The sequence below is a fragment of the Caretta caretta genome, chromosome 21 (genome assembly GCF_965140235.1).
Source record: "Caretta caretta isolate rCarCar2 chromosome 21, rCarCar1.hap1, whole genome shotgun sequence".
NCBI lineage: Eukaryota > Metazoa > Chordata > Testudines > Cheloniidae > Caretta > Caretta caretta.
Window position 1 is genome coordinate 1,976,818 of NC_134226.1, and position 14,098 is coordinate 1,990,915.

Consider the following 14,098-nt stretch of genomic DNA (forward strand, 5'->3'; position numbering starts at 1 on the left):
AATTGGTGGTTGTTTTTTTTTTTTTTTTTTTTAAAAAAAGCTTTTGTAACACCTCGGACTGAAGAATCTTGATTATCCTACATGTTTGGGAGCTGTCCAAAGAGTGCTTCTAGCTAGTTAGACCAAGCAATTAGCTGCTGCCAACTGGAGGCAAGCATGGGTGAGTTTTCAATAGCCAGATGCATCCAGCCCCCATTTGGCCAAAGGAAGAAGCCCTTGCAGGCTGTTAGAGATTTCCTTGGAATGCTTTTTCAGGCTTTCCCCCTCCTTCTTGCCTGGCGGTAGCAAACAAAAATTCTCTTCATAGCAGGCACAATTGTAGAAGTAGCTGGAAATTAACTCCCGCATGGTTTGTTTTCCCAATCTTCTTCCGGGCCGTCTGCCAGAAATGCTTTCACAATGGTTCTGTGCAGGGCAGGTCAAAGTGTTCTGAAGCAACTGCCCACGCACTAGCAGCGTCTGGGCGCAGGCCGGACTTGCCAGTGCCTGGCTAAGTCCGGCCATGCAAACGGCTACAGTAGCCCAACAGGGTAACCCGGCCAGAGTGAGGCTGAGTCTGCATGCACCTGGCACTGGAGGCAGGGGGACAGCTGTGCTGCAGGCTAAGACTGACGCTGTACAATTATGTCTTAATACACTGAGCCCAGGTGACCGGTGTTAGTGTAACAGCACAGGAGAGCGAACGTCTGTTGCTGCAGCTCAGAGTGAGTTAGTCCAACATGCATGTTCCTATGCTGCCCCTTTCCTGCATGTGTCAGCTCTCGTCCATAGGGGCCACACGTTAGCCTGAGATTAGTCCAGTCACTGTGGCATGTTCCGGATGTCACCTGACACAGCCACCACGGGGGGGGGGGGAACATGAGAGAGAACCACAATCTTGAGGAAGTGGACAGGGCCCTATTTCACTTCACACAAGCTGCCACTGTGTCTGGCTGGATATAATTGCAATGCATGCTCTCTGGTGCAGCTTGTCTTCAGATGAATAAATGGTCCTTTTTTAAAGCATCAGAGCCTGTTCCATAGCACTGAGAAGGTCCTGAATATATTTAGCTTTAACAGCTGAGCTGTGACAAGAAAATGTCTCTAAAGCAAGGCCTTCCAAAGCTCATCAGCTTGCTGTCCGTATGTGGCTAGATGGAAACTTGGCCTTGTTGGACCAACATTGTGTGTGCACAAGAGACACACACACACACATTCAGTCTCCTGGCTAGTTTAATGGAATTGATAAATAGTCCCAACTAAACTTCTCTCTCTCGGTGCATGGGAAAGAATTTTGGGGATTAAATCTGAATCTCCCAGGCCAGTTCCCACTGGAGTCACTGGACAGGACTCTGATGTGTGGCTGGGGAATGTTTCTTCTCTCCGCTCTCTCACACCCTGAAGGCATGTACTAGAGCACGCGGTACAGCTGCAGCGGTGGAGAATACATGCCAACTCACTGCAGCCGTTAAGGCAGCTGAGTCAAAAGTAACCTTCTCCACTCATTAAACCCGAACATTTTTAATTTTACAAGCAGCAATTTTACTTTACACCACTAGATTTTTACCTGACTCTTTATTTATGTAATAAAATGAGCTGGAAACTGATGGCTCCTCTATAAAACAAATGGCCTTGCAGCTTGCCATTCTTGCAAAGAGCAGCGAGGAGTCACGCGAGCACCCAGAGGAATTGCAGATGCTGGGCAGGTGGCTTTGTTCCTATACGCCTTATCCACATTACCCTGAGACACCTGGTAACAGGAGTGGGCACATGGCCATGCTTCAGTTTTACCCTACTTTCGGGTCACTTTTTTCCTACCTTCTATTTGAAGCAAGTTATCATCAGTGTGGGCAAAACAATTTTCTACTATCACTGCCATAGCAAGGCTGGTACAATGAATCTGCCTTAGTGATAAAACGATACAGAGCTGCAAAAGTCAAGAGAGGTGAAAGCTGCTTTCCCTCTCTGCTGCAACGCGCAGCACAGCACAGATAAGGCTAGCGTTACAGAGAAGGGGGCCCACAGAAAAGCAACAGAAATGATAAGGAGCCTGCAAGAGATTGAAAAGAGGGTCTGGTGCCTTAGAGGGGACATGATAAAAGTGAGTGATCTAGAACAGGGTGACTAGAGGCTTCTGTTTTCCCTGTCTCCTAACACCAGAACAACTGGAAGGTGGCAAATTCAAAGCTGACCAAAGGAAATCCTTTTTCACATGATGTATAACTAGACTGGAATTCACTGCCACAAGTTGTCATTGAGGCCAAGAACTTTGCAAGCTTCGCAGAGGGACTGGACATCAATGGACAACCAGACTATCCAGAGCTAGAGTAGTTTATGCTAAGAAATTTTAGAAGGGAGATAAAACTTCCTGCTTCAGGGTTTCCAATCTCTAACTATTACAGACCATAGGGAGACCATCCTGGGGGTTGATTATCCCACATCTGCCCATTGCAGGGGTTCTCTTTCTGAAGCAGCGACTGCCTTTGTCAGAGACAGGATACTGGGCTAAATGGCCCCCGAGGTTGATCCAGTCTGGCCATTCCTGGCTAAGCTCACCTGGCTATCAGTGCGGGCTCAGCCTCTGCAGCTGGTTCTCCTGCCCTGCCTGCAGAGCATGGTGCCCACACCCAGGTCCATTCCAGCAGGGACGGAGGCAGGTTGCAGTATAAGGCAGCCTCTTGCCTTGTGCCAGTCCTGTTCTTCTCCCACAATCCCTGGAGCTCGCCCACACCGAGTCATTCAGGCCACCGTCAAATGGCCTAAACCCTCCATAGCGCACTGCAATCCACGTCCGAGACAGATGGGTTCAGCCCAAGTAGCAGAGCTCATTCGTGTGGTGGGCTGGAGGAGGGGAGCTGCATCCCTCCCTGCTGCCCTGCTCCCCAGCTCTGAGTTCAGGGCAGTTTGTTCCGATTTTCCAGGGCATTGGAGCTCTGCTGTGTCTGCAGCTCTGCAAACACTCGTTTCTATTCCAAATGCCTCTGTGGAGATGCCAGAGTGAGTGCCATGGAGGAGCGCAGGGACATGAAGGGTGAAAACACCGCTTATCCAGAGCTCAGTGACTTGGAAAAACAAGGCCCAGGAAACAGAGAGACATGCTGAAACCCAGCCTCAGTGGCTAAGCTCCCCTCTCAGCCGGCCTGTAACTACCCAGCCCCAGAGCCATGTCCCCCTCAGCCCAGTGCCTTTGGAGGTGCAGCACAGATGTTCAGGGCAGGGGAATGTGCTGTGGCCCTGCGGCTCTTGAGAGGAACTGCAGGGCCCCAAAGACATCTGGAGGGCATGGGGCGGGGGGGTCACGCATTGGGCTGGCTGAGCCAAGGCAGCGCTGAATGGATCTGAAAGGGCAGGTGGGCATTGGGGGCCGGGTAAACCTGTGGGGTTGCCCTGGCAGTATTCTAACCTAAAACAATGGCAGGCCATGAGGGTCCCAGGGCAGCGGATGACAGCCAGATGGCTATCCAGTCAGAGTACCAGGAACCCAAGTGATTCTTGTGCCCTGACCTGGGACACGGCAGCTTTTCCCTTGGGATGCATGTTGCAGTGAACACATCTGTAGGAAAAGAGACAGCCCTGGCCCTGGTCTGACACTGATATTCCACTGAGTGTCCATGCGGAGCAAGGGCTTTGTCTTTCCTGATCCCAGCCCTGTGCGACTCTGCCTCTCCACCCCGTCCTTTCCCTGCACACCCCTCCCTGCCACATCTAGCAGTGAGGGCATCATGTGCACATGACATCATAGTCTGTTGTCATGAAAATGACTGACTTCACAGTGCTGATTTCCCTGCAGGATCCAGTGCAAAGCCCATGATGAAAGGTCTTTTTCTGTGGCTAAAAAAAGGTTTCCTCTCCCACCTATTAACTGCTTGATGCTTTCAACTGAGTCTGACTGAAAAATCACATAGTCATGTCCTGCATGGGAATTCGCGTCACAGCAGGAAGTGAGGCAAGTTTTCCCTTCAGTGATGATGCACTCAGACCTCACCCTGTCCCCCAGGGGCAGGCTCTCATGTGACTATGTTCCCCAGGAAGTGGAGCTGCAAACTGCCAGACTGCGTCCTCAGACAGGGTCAATGAAGCCCGTTTCCTAGTGCCTCTGTGGCAAAAGCAATATTTAAAGCAAGCTGCAAGGAAACCTGGCACCGATTCTCTGCTTGTGCTGAATCCAGATGGGCAGGGAACGTGACGCCAGCCAGCACAGAATTCTAAGCAGACAGCTGTGTTTGCTCCTGCCTGGTTAGAAGCTGTGTGGAGAGAGGCTTATTATCTCCTGTAATATATTAACAAAGCAGTGTCACCAAGGACAGATAATTGCTGCAAAATGGCCATCAATGATTCTCACTGCACATTATATTCTATGAATGAGAGTCTGCACTTGTGTCCCACGTCCATTATGAGCGGTAGACAGATGCTGTGTGCCTAGTGCCGGGCAAGGAACAGCGATTCCACCCATCACCACTTGCTTCCCCCTATTCTGGACAAACGGGTTTTGGTGGCTCGGTGCCTCAGCAGAGGGAATGCAGGAGGGTGGGTGCCCGAAAGGTCTTTGTTCTTGCTGATAAGCCCCATGGATTCGTTGTGCTTCCTGGGCAGAACTTTGTCACCCTGCAGCAGAAGGCCTGTTTCCCTGGCCTGAAGCGCTTCTGGCAGTGCATGGCTCTGGGTGGGGAGCATGGGGGTGATTCGTGACCTGCCACTCGGGGCTGGCATCTGCAGGCAGTGTAAGCACAGTGGTGCTCATTACGATGTAGCACAGAGGCCAAGCCTTGGGGGAAGCCCTATCCCTTCATCTCCGTCTCCGGCAGGAGAGCAGGCATGTGTCAGTGGGTGAGGCTGGCATCATGGCGCCAGGCCGGGTGCAGACATGTTCTGAGCAGCTCCAGGCCCAAGGAGCCAGCGTAGGTGTATGTGAGTAAGGCTAGCCTGAGGCTCTGCTGGGCGCAGGCATGTCCTGCATGGTGCCTTTTCTTGTGTATCCTGGGGGTGCATGTAACTCACTGCTCACCTGCTCTCTATTTCAGTGCCAGCCGTTAACCCTTTGCGACACTGTCTGGTTCTGGGCTCTCACAGCCCAGCTCCCGCTGCTGTGTCTGGAACCGTCACATTCGAAGCATTTTGCTAGAGCACTGGGCTGTGGGACGTAGCTCCCCCGGAGGCAGCGGTGGCCTGACCCAGCTCCACGTCTCTCTGGTCAGTGACAGCAGTGAGCAGTGTGTTCTCCTCCCAGAGCCAGTCAGTTGCAAAGCTTTGCATGGAAGGTGAACTAGGGAGCAGCAATTCAGGGTGAGATGCAGCACCCCTGTGACTGCAGTCTGGGGAACACCCCATTTCCCCCAGATCCGCTAATGCCCATTGGCCATGGGACCTGACACACAGCTCTGCCCATCTCCCCCCACCTTCATCGACAGCAGCAAGGCCAAGTGCTCGCAGCTGGGATTAATATTGGCACACATCCTGTATGCAGCTGAAACAGACACTTCCCCAGCTCCTCCCTTTGAACTCAGCCGGCTCTGGTGCAGCTGGTGTGGCCAAAGTGGCTGAGTACCCCGAGGCCGTGCCTTGGGCTGGTGTGCGTGCCCACCCCGAGGGAGGGCAATGCTGAGTTACAGCACATAGCACGTACAAAATGCTGTATAGCACTGACCAGTCCATCCTCACGTCCACTGGGGAGTTCCCTCCAGCCCCCTGGGGCTCTGCTCTCCCCAGGGGAGGAGGGGAGCTGTGGCCGTGGCTCATTCTGGGCATATGTAGATCGCCTCTCCATCATGGCGATGACTGAACTTGCCGTAAATTCCCCCAGCCATGCGGGGAGCTTTCCCCAACTGAGGCCTGTACACAGAGAGTCCCCGTCCATCTTCCGCTGTTGGCCTCTGGGCAGCAGCTTTCTCACCAGCTGTTCCGTTACATTCCCTGCTGTTTGATGTGAATTGATTTATTGCTATTAATCATGGCCAGTGATGCCAAACCAGTGACTACAGAGCTAGCCACTGGGCTTTCTCGCCAGAGCAGCTGGGCGCTGTTAGAATGAAGGTGAGGGGAAGGTGTCCGGGACCTACAGCCCCCGACCCCGACCCCCATAGGCTCACCCTCCAGAGCAACTAGCTAGTCAAGCAAGGAAGGTTCCTGTCCTGGGGGTGGGAATGGAGAGGGGCAGGGACTGGGAGGGGAATGAGCTGTGGGGATGTTCTAGCACTGGGAGGTGCCAGAATGGGACGTTTGCTGCACCAGGGGCAGGGGGGTGGCCCTCTAGGGAATGTCATTGTATTGGGGGAGAGATGCCTGGGGGATGGGCCATGTGACCGTGTCCAGCCCCAAATGGAAATGCCCTTACAGGCCCTTTGGTGCATCTGAGCCTTTTCCCCCAGAAAGGCCAGCGAAGGGCTCACTGGCCCTGCAGCTGCCGAGTGAGAAGGCTGGGATGCCCTTGCCTTGGCCCGGGGGCGAGGTCTCCGTACTTCACAAGACGCCCCAGTGCTGCTCCCATACCGGCAGCTGTGCCAGAGCCCGAGACATACCCCTGCTGGGATGGACGCTCCAGCCACCCACAAATGGCCCCACTGGCCATCCTGTGAGTCAAGCTGAGTATGGGGCCTGCTGAGCCCTGGAGCGCAGTGTGCTTTCCTGGAAGCAGGGAGGGCGCAGGCTGGGCTGCGATGTAACTTGAAGCTAACTCATGCTCCTAACTCAACCAAACGGGTGTGCGCTCAGCCAGGTTTAGCCGCATGGGCTGCAGCTCCCAGCATAAAAGGCCCCACTCGCAGTGTGTCAGGGCGTGGTCATTTGTTGCTCGCTCTCAAAGAAGCCTTTGAACCTCACAGCTAGGGCACGTCTGCCCACTGCAAGGCACGGCTTTGCAGCCCGCGGGAAAGGCTAATTAACTGAGAGGCTCTGGTGGGTGGCTGTAGCTCAGCACTGGGTGAACCCTGAGAAACGCTTCACGGCAATAGTCGGGGGAGTTCGTAAGAGAATTTGCTTCATTCATGTTCAAACCGCCTTCTTTTCCCACAATGTGACCAAGTTTCATTGGCACAAATGTTCGTGGAAACTATTTGTGAAATCGGCTCATCCAGGTATTCAGAGAGGACGGGCCTGTGTAAGCCATTGGTCCAGCATGTCACATGCTCACCTCTAGCGTGCGGTTCACACTGAGGACAACAGCCTACAGCTGCTGCAGCCTAACGGAGTTATTCATCCAGCTCAGGCTGCTAGTGGTGAAGTGCCCGGCATTTACACACCCCTCTGGCCCTCAGAGGTGGTACCACTGGCATGTTTGTCCATTCGAGGAACAGAACAAAACACCATGTGACCTAGCATTTCAAATGCTTTATGGGAGACCCTCAACAGTCCAAAAGTGAACTGTGTTGCTTAGTTGCGATTGGCTGGATATTTGCTGAGTGGATGTGGATGTGATGCTATTATTCCAGCAGGAAAAGGTAAAATTCACTGAACTAACGATTCAAGTTGAATTATCCCCTCTGCTTTCGAAGGGGACTGGCTCCCTTGCCATCCCCAGGCATCTTTCCTCTGACGAAGAGAGAAGCAGGTAGTTTGGGGACCTATTATTGTCTGTGGCACTGACGACCCCACACCGCTCAGGCCCTGTTGGCTGGACCGGCTGATCAGGGGGGTAGGTGAGAGGCAGCAGCATCAGACCCCCCCACTCGCATTGGAAAAATGGGAGGAATTTGGTTTTGGAAGTCAGGCAGATTTTGCTCCGGGATCTCCCTGCATCGGGAGATGGATTGTCATCAGTGGCCGGATGACTGAGCACAAGAAAGGGCCAGGGCCAGGGTCCTGGGGGAGCTGCAGGGAGCCCAGGTAATGACAGCTCAGTGCAATTAGGAAGAGAAGTTACTTTCCCCAAGCATGATGGCTTGGTACAACGCAGCAGTTTGAGCGCCCTCTCGTGGCCAATGGCTTCAACTTCACCTCCCAACATCTGACTCGTGCTGCAGGCTCAGGAGCAGGGGGACGTTTTCTCAGCTCACTCCTGCTGCTCCTGCGTCCCGTCCTGGCAGGTAACATTCTGCACGGTTTGCTTATTGCAGAGCTGGCGCATGGACCAGGCTGGGCCCAGGCTCCCGTGGGTCCTTCTGCATGCATAGCAGTGTGTGTGAGGCTGGGAATGAAGCCAGGAGAAATGGCAGGTCCCTGCCTGGAGGTGTCCCAGGCGGAAGGGCCCCATAAGAGACGCAGAGCGCTGTGTGCCCCCCTATAGCTCACACCTGCCTGGGGCATGTGGAGCCTTTGCTGCTCCCAGCCCAGGGGGCAGCATGAACCTGGGACAAATTCCATCGCCTTCTCAGGGGCTGTGCAGCAAATGGCTCCAGACACAGCTACCGTAGGGCAGGGTGACTCTCCGTCCCGGGCTGGCAGGTCTCCGTTTCTTGTTTTGCCACCTTGTACAGAAAGAGGAATCTGAACATCTGAATGCTAATGCAGGGCTTAGCTTGGAGGGACTGTTGCTGCATATAGTTAAGGGATAACCACAGATGCCTTCAAGAGGGGGCAGAATAAATGGCTCCCTGGCCCCCAGCCTCTTTGTCTGTGGGTTTGTGCAGGAGAATGGCAGTGGCTGATTTTCTCTGAGGCATTTTACAGAGTTGTTCTTCCAGTGGTGTGGGGGATGTTTGCTTTAATTTGCAAGGTGGATAAATAAAGATCCAATGGGATATTCCCAAAGATGTGAAGGGAGGTCTGCTGCCCAGGGCTTGGATCACTGCACTGGAGCCCTGTGTGTGTGTGCTTAGCTCACTAGCTTTTAGTCGTCACATTGTATTATACAACGTGGCGATTAACTCAAGTCCTGCAGCATTTGGAGACAGGAACTTCCCTGTCTGGAAGAGCAAGGTTGAGGGGCATGGGCGAAGAGCCCAGGATGGAACAGCAGGGGAGGGGCGGGAATACAGATCAGCAGGGTATCAGCAGAGCTGTGTCTGTGTGGGAAGCCTGGGAGGGAATAATGAGGGGCTGGGGGGGGGGGCACACTGGGTCAGGACTGAGGGGCATTGCTGGGCCCTACACAGGTATGACTTTTCTTACTTTGTTGGTGGGCAAGGGCATGTAGAGACGGGACTCTGTGGGGATCCCATGTCACTTTCATCTGAGCGTCTCGGAACCAGAGCCTAACAGAACAGCAGCATGGCGACCGGGCTCGGGAGAGGTGATTGCCGGAGGCAGGCACACAGTGGGGGCTGGGGGTGCCCTTTTTGTCCCCACGTGGCTAGAGGCTCTTGCAGCAGCAGCAAGTTGGCCTCCATTCTCTGGCTTCTGCCCCATTTGGAAATGGAGATTTAGAAAGAATTGTGGCAGGACAGGTGGCCTGTGGGCTCTTCCGAGTGGACCAGAGCGCAGACATCTCCACTTGTTTATGGGTCCTCCCCTACAAAGGCCAGTGCGGGATTGTCCCCTGCGTGCAGGTAGTGGGTTCCCCAAGGCTTTGGCGTGAGATGAACTCACGAGTCACATGCTTCTAGGGTAACACTCCGGTCCTGGAGAATCAGCCTCCACCAAAAAGTTACTTCCTGAGAGCTGGAGACTAACTGTATTAGGAAAAAATAACACTACATAAATCAAAACAGTATGATCCCGGTCATAATTAACAAAGTATTAATTAATGACTTACTTGCAGAAAAGTTAATTACTTTTTACAGAAAATTAAGGGGGGGCAGAGAAAATGAAACATGTTTAAAATTTAATTAGCACTGGCACGCTGTGCATGAGAATGAGCCTGTTTCTTGTGAATGTAATTGTTTGCAATTAAAGATCAGTGTCTCATTTTCATCTCCTCCCTGTCAGGCAATTAGCTGCATCCCTTCTCGCACAGCTCTGTACATCCATTTCGCTCTCCTTTCGGCTGGCAATGAAGCAGAGCACACAGCGGCTGATGAGTATCGAGCAGTGGAGCAAGTGAAGGGGAACGCTGCCAGCTCTCACCGGACTCACTGCTTGGCAAATGTTATTGCTGAGTAATGGCATCACCTTTCTATGCATGAAAAGGCTTACCATAGCTGCATAAACAAACCAGCTGGGCAGGAGTCTTCAAGACAAGCAGCAGATTCACTGGACTGTCCAGCGTGGCTGGGAACATGCCAATCTCTTGGGGGGTGGTTACAGGTGAGCCATTACCGAGAAGAAGCTGGAGCAGAGCCGGAGCCGGGTTCCTGTGTCAAAGTCACAGCAGCACTGCCCCCAGTGATGGCGGTTCTATTGTTCCACTTGTTAATTAGCCGTACCCTGTTAATTAGCCCTACCCTGCCCCTCCACCTCTGACCCTGGGCAACTGGCTGTTACCTGGCTGTGGGATCTCAGAGGCCTTGCTCTCATGGACCGAGAGAATCCCGGCCAGCCCGTGATAATGGCATCAGGCTGCCCATTTCACCTCAATGCCTTGCTCTGGCACAGATTTATCAAACAACCTGCACGATTTCTCCTTCCACTCCGTGCGGCCATCTCTGCTCCCCCCGTGCGGCCCCTGTTCTGCTCCGGTGCTGACAGAAGGAGCAGAGGGGAGTCTCCGTTCACATGAACAGGGTCCAGGTAGTTTAAGGGGCATTTCTCACGCTGCAGGAGGTGGGCGGTGGGGAGACCACGCGGGAGGCCAGCAGCGCCAGTCAGACCCTGCGCTCACTGAAGGATGGAGGCAGGAGGGGAAGGATCAGTGGTGCTTTGTCATCCCCGGGGGAGGTGCACTCTTCCCATGTCACTTTCATCCAGGGTGCTCGGCTGTCCCTGCAGCCTCATTTAATTGAATTTGGGGGCTGTATTTTAACCAGATTTCTGCAGGCTGCAGAGGGCAAACTTGCTCAGGGTGATGAGGCATGGCTCACGCAGGGCCCCTTCCCACTCCCAATGGAAACAGTGGCACCTCCCCACACTGCGGGACAACACTGAATACACGAGTGGGAGGGGAGAGAGGCACAGACAGCGATTAAGGAGGTAGGAAATTCCCACACTGCTTGCCACAACTCCCCCAAAATCTGTGCATCACAAAACTAACAAGACAGCATGGATTCAAACACGCTCTCCTGCCTCGAAGTTAACAAAAAGAACTTGTAAGACTATGTGTAACAGTGCCATATAGTGAAACCCACCATAACCCTACCTGTGGGAAGCATGACCTGATATTCAGACTGAATTTACGTTTGCCTGATTTCATCCCATTACATTTAGGATGAAGATTAAGCATTGAGGGTAAGTGGTTCCGCATAGGATGAATCTTAATCACTTTGTGCTTAACTGTGTTCCATACAGAGATCAGCTATTGAGTGAGGCATAAAAAGCAACAAGCTGCACACCCCTGTGAGATAATTACCTCGCAACTAGGTGTCGCTCTTACATAATTGTTTAACATCAGCCTAGCGAAACTCATTCAGAACAAGCTGGCATTTTAACACAGAAAACAATCCTATTAAATCTTAGCTGAGTGCTTATTTCAGAAACTCTATGTGTAAGCCCAAAGCCCTTCTAGCCGTGCCCAAGCAGACTAATAATCAATGGGGAGGAAATTAGCTAAGCAACCTCAAGGATCTAGTCTGATGGAGCAGGAATTAAGAGAAGATGTTTTAAAGAAATATTTCAATTTACTCTCAAGACAAGGGGCCTCATTTGGGCCTCAGTTCAATTTTCCTTTAAAGTCGTCTTAATTGCATGGGTGAGGAAAAGCTGCTTTTTCGCTTTGTTACACAGAAATATCATTGTCAGTACCATTTTCTTACAATTTTTCTCATCTCCTGTGGTTTTAGAGGACTCAGTGGAAAGCCGTATTGCCATTCAATGGTCTTTAAATGATGATAAGTCCCTCACACTCTGCTTTGGTGTCAACAAAGCTAAGGACCTCAGTCATAGCCCCTTCTTCTTGTTTCCCATGAGAAAGGATCCAGGAATCAAGTACTGAACACAGCTTGCATTTGCATCTTCTAGGGGGCTGGTGCTAATAAACAATAATAACAATAATACTTTATGACCCTCAGATGCAAAGTGATGTAGAAGTGCAAAGTGTTTATGCTGAGATACTGCCAGCTTTAGCAGCAAGTAACTCCCCGCTGAAATCAATGGCTCACTGGGATAGCTCGCAGCAGCAGGTAGCATGGAATAGGCATCACGGTGGTAAAATCAGCCCTGTAGTGTTTAGAGACATTCATTTGTTAAACCTCACAAGGGGACAAGTTCATTCCTGGTATCAGCCGGTTAGAATATGTGAAGAGAGACCAGGGATGAATGTGACTCAACAGACCTGTCAAGTATGGAAATATTATACCCATTTTCCAGATGATTAAATTGAGGAACAGACAGTCTAACTGGCATAAGCAATGGCTGGAATAGAGCTCAGCTGTCCTGATATCCACCTCCAGTTCTAACCACTGCATCACACTCCTTCCCAGAGTAAGGACTAGAGCCCGGGAGTCCTGACTCCCAGCCTCCTTGCTCTAACCAGTTGGCTACTATCTACCCTGACTTTTAGATGACAGATGTTTTAGTGCTTTGCTGAACTGGCACCTATATGACTCTGGTAATTAGGGTAACCTGGATAAGGGTTGTCTCTACTTGAGAAACGGGACCAAACTAGCTGCTCCATTCCTTTGGCTGGCTACCAGTGGAAAAGTGAAGGTGCTGAGAGTGGCCATGCCTGCTGCCCACCCGGCTGGTCTCGTGGCCTTTTTACAATGCAGTTTGTTTACAGCAATTGTTTGCTGCGTTATTATGCTGCCTGGTGCAGTGCCCATTAAATGCTGGGCTCCAGTGCACAGGAGAAATCCGTACGTTCTCCATGTTCTGCTGAGCTACCAGCTCATCCACTCAGAGCAACAGCGAAGCAGCCCCGGTTCCGTTAGAATGCATGTCCTTAGCTGTGTCTGTTTGATTCTGGGGAGATTACATTTTATTGAGTTTATTTTTCCAGTAGAAGGAAAATTCTGGTGTTGACCAAATTGTGAGCAGTTACTTTCAAAATAGGAATTCTAGTTAAGGCATATGGAGCTTCAGAACGGCACTCCCTGTGCCAGCCCTTCCCGCAGGCCAATAGGGTTTTCTGTGGCAAGCCGACCAAGAGGGATTTCTTGGGTCTTATTGCAGCTAAACTGGGGCACACAGGAAGTCCGAGGAATACAATGAGTCCTATGCTAAGGTGCCATTTACCAGCTGTGCTCTGGAGTTATATATAAGGGTTTTGCAACCAAATAGTGTCTGAATTGTTTTGATAAGCACCTGTTAAAGCAGAGCAGTCACATGAAAGCCAGGAAGGGCTGGCTAACTGACCACTTTTGTCAGTAAAACTTTTGTGGGTCAGGGGTGTGAAAAAAACACACCCCTGACTGACTTCAGTTTCACCGAGAAAAGTGCTGGTGTAGACAGCGCTATGCCGGCAGGAGAGCGTCTACACATGAGACCTTGCAGCAGCACAGCTGTAGCGGTACATCTGTGCTGCTATAAGGTCCGTAGCCTTAATTTAGTTGGGAAATAAGTGTGGTCCTGGGCTGGAGCTGGCTCGGTGCATCCTCTGCAGAGTCTGGGGCCTTGCAGATCAGTTTCCTGTTGCAGGAGAAATCAGTTTGTTTTTTAGTGTAACTGGCTTATTCACACCAGTCCTGGAACAGAGGTGGTCACAAACAGCATGGAGGGAAACCCCACCCCTCAGGAGTCTCAGCCCAACAACAATGCCAGGCTTCAGGGAGCAACTCCACCCACAACACTGACTAGTTAGGGAGATTGGGACAGAGAACAAACCCGCTCGCTTATTGCAACAGCTCCTGTAAAGAAACCACATCACATCACAGCATTTCTTCTCACATGCTCATGAAACGGTGTAACAGCCCATCTGGTGACTCCCTCCATAGCACTGTTACACTCTCTCTGTGTGATCCCCACCGCCCAGCCCCTCACAAATGGATGGGTGAAGCCTCCTCTGCTGCCTGGCCCCAGCTGACAGGCACAGCAACAAACACAGCTGGAGCTGCCCTCTGCACGCAAGCAGGGACAGCTGCTTGGGGTGTGTCTGTGTCATGAGGCTGGCACCCACAGTCAGCTGAGAAATGAGGGCTACCCTGGATTGCTGTTTTATTTAGCTCCTAACATTTTAAATGTATCTCCGCTCTGGTGGACAGGGCTGGACTGGGAGCCA